At 40.8% G+C, this 6,227-nt stretch overlaps 1 protein-coding gene across 3 annotated transcripts in view; it reads right to left on the bottom strand.

The window, feature by feature from the left end:
- Nucleotides 1-3,336, bottom strand: part of rab3b (RAB3B, member RAS oncogene family) — a 171,189-nt gene extending 167,853 nt beyond the window's left edge. For 2 of the 3 annotated variants that reach the window (XM_043699201.1, XM_043699202.1), the window contains exon 1: nucleotides 2,959-3,336. The gene's annotated coding sequence lies outside the window, so the exon portion shown is untranslated. The remainder of the gene's footprint in view (nucleotides 1-2,958) is intronic. The other variant, XM_043699200.1, reaches the window with a different exon arrangement.
- Between the last annotated feature and the right edge of the window lie 2,891 nt (nucleotides 3,337-6,227).

Here is a 6,227-nt window from a genome sequence, read left to right as displayed (position 1 = left end):
GGTCTTTGCGGAAGGTGGAAAGGGGTGGGGAGGGAAATATATGCCTGGTGGTGGGGTCTGTTTGGAGGTAGCGGAAATGTCGGCGGATGATTTGGTTTATGCGAAGGTTGGAAGGTTGGAAGATGAGCACCAGGGGCGTTCTGTCCTTGTTACGGTTGGAGGGGTGGTGTCTGAGGGCGGAGGTGCAGGGTGTGGACGAGATGTGTTGGAGGGCATCTTTAACCACGTGGGAAGGAAATTGTGGTCTCTAAAGAAGGAGGCCATCTGGTGTGTTCTGTGGTGGAACTAGTCCTCCTGGGAGCAGATATGGTGGAGATGGAGGAATTGGGAATACGGGATGGTATTTTTGCAAGAGGTAAGGTGGGAAAAGGTGTAGTCCAGGTAGCTATGGGAGTCGGTGGGTTTGTAAAAAATGTCAGTGTCAAGACGGTCGTCATTACTGGAGATAGAGAGGTCCAGGAAGGGGAGGGAGGTATCAGAGATGGTCCAGGTAAATTTAAGGTCAGGGTGGAATGTGTTGGTGAAGTTGATGAATTGCTCAACCTCCTCGTAGCGGAGGAAGAGGTGGGGAGTGGTGCCGATGTAATTACGGAAGATCACCTGTTCTATGTAGCCAACAAAGAGACAGGCATACCTGGGGCCCATACGTGTGCCCATGGCTACCCCTGAATCCAGGATTGTTAAGAAGGCATACAATGTATTAGCTGTTATTAGTAGAGAGATTGAGTTTCAGAGCCAATGTGATCATGTTGTAGCTATACAAACCTCTGGTGCACCCACACTTGGAGTATTGTGTACAATTCTGGTCACCTCATTAAAGGAAGGATGTGGAAGGTTGGAAAGGGTGCAAAGGAGATTTACTGGGATATTGCCTGGTATGGAGGGAAGATCTTACAAAGAAAGGCTGAGGGACTTGAGGCTGTTTTCGTTAGAGAGAAGAAGGTTGAGAAATGACTTAATTGAGACATATAATATAATCAGAGGGTAGATAGGGTGCACAGTGAAAGCCTTTTTCCTCGGATGGTGATGGCTATTACAAGAGGAGTTAGCTTTAAATTGAGGGATGATATATAAAAGACAGATGTCAGAGGTAGGTTCTTTACTCAGAGTAGTAGGGGTGTGGAACACACTGCCTGCAACAGAAGTTGACACACCAACTTCAAGGGTGTTAAAATTGTCATTGAATAAACATATGGATGAAAATGGAATAGTGTAGGTTAGATGGGCTTCAGATTGGTTTCACAGGTTGGTGCAACATCAAGGGCGAAAGAGCCTGTGTTGCCCTGTAATGTTCTATGTTCAATTTTAAAAGAGTGATTGACAGAAAAGTCTAGGGAGGGAATTCTAGAATGTCGAGCTTAGGAGACTGTTCGGACAGCCTCTAATGGTTCTGAGGAAGGGTCACTGGACCTGAAACATTAACTCTGATTTCTCTTCATAGATGCTGCCTGACCTGCTGAGCTTTTCCTGCAACTTCAATTTTTGTTTCTGATTTACAGCACTCGCAGTTCTTTCAGTGTTTCTCTAATGATGGTGTTTCAGGGAGCAGTGATTGAAAAAGAGGCTGCATTAGAGGAGATTGTAAAGCTGAAGAAGGTCACAAAGATTATCACACCATAACAAATAGGAGCAGAATTAGACTATTTGATCCATCCAGTCTGCTCCATCATTCACTCATGACGTGTTTCTCAATCCCATTCTTCTCCTTTTTCCCTATTACTTAGTTGCATAAATATCATTCCAATGGAGGACCTAAACTAGGCAGTTTGGAATTGGTCTATTTTTCCTTTCCAGTTAATCACAGCTATATATTTCCTGATTTTTATCACAAATTCCCACCATTCTTTTCATCTTTGTCATGCATATCACTCTATGAGGATAGATAAGTTTTAAAATGCTTTTAAAAAATACTCAATAATCCTACAAGACTCCAGGGTGGCATTTGGTAGCAAGAGAATGACGACTGATAGTGATTACTGATAATCTTGTTCTTCATAGTTGTTTCTGCCAACAATACATATGAAATTGGGTAATTCACAAATTTTACACTGGGCAAGTAATCCCTGAAAAATCCTGAAAGCAAACAATTGTTTAAAAACCCAGTTGGCTGATTTTAGGCAAGGGTTAAACAGAAGTGGGAATATTCTGTTATCCCAGGATGTTATTGTTCTTAATTCTTTAAGGGTTGTCCATCACATGGTGTAGATTCAAAAAGTACCAGGTGCACACTTAAATAATTTTCCAATAGGCATCACTACAGTCGCTATTTTTAAATCACCAACTACCTGGAATAGGAGGAAAAAAACATGACAATGCTGATTGACATTATTCAACTCCCTTTGGGGGTTGAATGGTGAAATTGTTGCCTTTTTTTTTGCACGATTGCAAATGCGTGTCAAATACTTCAATTCCTGTTGTAAAACTACAATAATCACAGACACTATGTTACATCGCACAATGTTAGACCGGACTAGATACTTTATTTAGGAAAAACAAACCTGTTTCATTTCACAGTGGCGATCGATGTCTACATTAGCCGTAGACTTGGCCAGTTGTAACAATTTAAAATATTGAGAGACTCATTAAAATGGTATCCCGTTTCCATCAGAACGGATTTACTCGACCTTTCAAACAACAATTTTTTTGCGATCAGATTAATGGGTTTGGGCACAAAACATGACGGGGTGTTGAAACAATCGAGGAAATCCATAGCAAATTTGCTGCGTTCTTAAGGTACGATGAAAGCAAGAGAGTCTTTAAGGGTTATGAGCAGAAAAAGATTGACTGCCCGAAAATAATATACTTCGGTATCCAGGGAAATAAAAACAAAATAGACGAGTAACATCAGTTTTCAGGGGAAGTGGAAAGAGAAACCGGGCTGGTTTATTTACAGTCTGATTAATCAGAATTGGAAAACCTGTCCTCGTGGAAGATGTATATAACAAGAGAGACGCTCACCTTATTGTGCGGTGTCCTACTCAGCTTCTTTGAAATAACTGATCTAAACCCGGATATAAGTCAAAAGATAATCAAAAATAATTCTTATTCAAGGTTTAATAGTTACAGCTGTGAAACCGCCGGCTCGATTTCACAGTGGAGTTTAGTTGCCGCTCTAGTTGTCTCGAACAGCAGCTGCTTTCAGTGAGGGAAAGTGTGCGCACACAATCCAGACATCTCTCCGCTTCGCCGGGGCAGATGAGCGAAGGAAACGTCAGAGCAGCAATAAAAGCGTCTTCCCTCCCTGTCATGGCGTGGAGTTTTTCTCTCAATGCGTTGGGAACGTCATGCCGCACGCTTCGCTCGCCCCAACTTTCTTTTCGAAGCCATGATATCGAGCAGTTGGTGTTAGAGTGAGGTGGACAAAGTTAAAAATCACACAACATCAGGTTATAGTCCAACGGGTTTATTTGGAAGCACTAGCTTTCGAAACGTTGCTCCTTCGTCACGATTATAACCTGGTGTTGTGTGATTTTTAACTTTGTTTTTGAAGTCTTGTGACAGCAGAGAGACTGCACCCTGATTAGTATCATGTCCAATACAAAAATATGGGAGATCTTCAAAGTGGTTTTCTTTCACAATTTTGTAGTTATTCCCCCATTAATAGTTTAACATCTTAAAATTAGAATCATTGAAACATTTGCAACACCAGCAGGGGCCAGTTCGACCATCAATTCCGGCGCTTATTAGACAATTCAGTCTGTCCCATTCCCATGCTCTAGCCGATAGTCCTGCAAATTTATTTCCCTCAAGTGCCTATTCACTTTCCTTTTGAAAGCGTTTATCAAAATTATTATAGTAACCAGAGAAAAGAATTGAACTGCAGCAAAATAATCCTTTAGAACCTGGTTCGATCGGTATCGCGAATCCATTCACCTCACTTTCAGATTTCTTGATCCTTTTAGCATTTATCCAGGCCCATCTTGAGATATTGCACTGTCCTATCTCGGGCAGCAGAAAAATGGCACTTTTTCACAATGAGTCACTAATTTTAGTTTGAAACATAATCTATTTTGATGATCTCAGTCTAAAAAGACTAAATTAACAGAGCTCATTTTGCCAACCTCATTTTTCAGTAACCTATTTTCCTTAAAGCACCCTTCTGCCATGGCATTGGCGCTAGAAGGGAGGTCAATGTAAAATTTTAAATGATACAAAGATGATTGCCATACATCAAACTCTCATCTTGTGCAGTGATAGTGTCCCTACCTCTGGAACAGAAACTCCAAACTCAAGACCCATACGCTCCAGGGGTATATAGTTACATCTCTGGACAGATTGATTAGAAAATGTATCAATGTACCACCAACTACAACCTGCCCAAAGATTATAACTCTTCTATGAGAAATTGAATAAGAACATGAAAATAATACTCAGGTAAAAGCTAATGCATAATCAATTCTTGTAAGACTAGAGATCTGAGAATGATTTGTTAACAAGATAGCCACAAATCTGTTTCTATATCTTTGCTGTGATTATACAATGACATGAACCCATTCACAATACTCTGTGACCATCCCATCATAAATGTTAGTGACATTAATAGACCATGTATTACTCAATTTAACAAAATCTACTGATTCATAGATGACTTAGATACAATTTTGTAAGCCATTACATGTACCAGAATTTCTTAAGCTTTATAGAAAATAACCAAGATTCTGAAAGAAAGTTGAAAAGACATTGTGAGAGGTAATTTCGGTTTAAACTTTAAGATGTGCCTGGACCACAGACTGATCTATAATAAAAGACAAAACTTTTGTTTCTTTTCTAGAACATTTTATATACTCAAAAGTAGAATAGTTTAAATTGTGCAGAATGCTGACAATTTGTGAGCAGAGTAAAAAAAAACAAACAGGCCCTTGATTGATGAAACCATTAACACAGGCAGGGAGGGATGAGTCCTTGACTGATAAGACTGCAGGATAGGGAAACGACTCGAGAGACATCTGCTACAGATTGATAAGACGTCTAGCACAGACAGAGAAGAATAAGTCTTTGACTGATAAGACTACAGGGTGAGAAAAACAACAACTTTAGAGACTCTGAAGACATTTGTTGCAGACTTTGTGATAAGAGTGTAAATTGGAGAATAATGATGTTTTTAAGAATGTGAACCTCATGGCTCGTTAGAGCCAAGGAGGGGAGGGACTTGTACTGTATATAATGGGAGACTTTGTAAGCCTCAGCGCGCCTTTTTTTTTCTTTCAAGGGTGCCCAACTCTGCAGACTTGTTAATAAAACGTTGTTTTCCTGAATTTGTCTAGAGCGATTATTGAGAGGCGATTTTCGTTTCTAACAGACATGAACTTTATTGCCTGCAGTTAAGGAGAAAGTGAGGACTGCAGATGCTGGAGATCAGAGCTGAAAGTGTGTTGCTGGAAAAGCGCAGCAGGTCAGGCAGCATCCAAGGAGCAGGAGAATCGACGTTTCGGGCATGAGCCCTTCTTCAGGAATGAGGAAAGTGCCTGCCGTTAAGGAAAAGATAATATTTATTTCCCTGCTTTCCTGCAATGCTAAAGTCTTGAATTGAATTGAATTTATTGTCACATGTACCGAGACACAGTGAAAAGCTTTGTTTTGTGAGCAATACAGGCAGATCACATAGGTAAGTAGCATAGATAGTAAATAATAGGTAAACAGCAGCAAAAACATAAACATAGGTACAGGCAAATGTTAAGAGTTTGAGAGTCCATTCTGTATTCTGACAACAGTAGGGTAGAAACTGTTACAAAACCGGCTGGTGTGTGTGTTCAGGCTTCTCTACCTTCTCCCTGATGGTAGAGGTTGTAGAAACATTGTTAGGGTGGGATGACTCTTTGAGAATGCTGGTGGGCCTGGTAGATGGATTCTATAGATGGTCTTTGTGATTGTCCAGGCCAGGTTCACCACTCTCAATAACCGTTTCCAACCTTAAATGGTATAGTTGCCATACCAGGCAGTGATACATCCAGACAGAATGCTCTCAATGGCGCACCTATAAAAATTGGCAAGAGTATACGCCATCATGCCAAATTTCCTCAGCTGCCTGAGGAAGAAGAGAAGTTGTTGGGCCTTTGTGACCAGTGTGTCCACATAAAGAGTCCAAGAAAGCTTGTTGTGGATGACCACTCCCAGGAGCTTGACACTTTCCACTCATTCCACCTCTGCTGTTAATATGTAGGGGGGGCATGAATAACATCCTGCCGAAAGTCAGTAATGAATTCCTTGGTTTTGCTGACATTGAGAGT

The sequence above is a fragment of the Chiloscyllium plagiosum genome, chromosome 11 (genome assembly GCF_004010195.1).
Source record: "Chiloscyllium plagiosum isolate BGI_BamShark_2017 chromosome 11, ASM401019v2, whole genome shotgun sequence".
Lineage (NCBI taxonomy): Eukaryota > Metazoa > Chordata > Chondrichthyes > Orectolobiformes > Hemiscylliidae > Chiloscyllium > Chiloscyllium plagiosum.
This window is presented reverse-complemented; position numbering and strand designations above follow the sequence as displayed.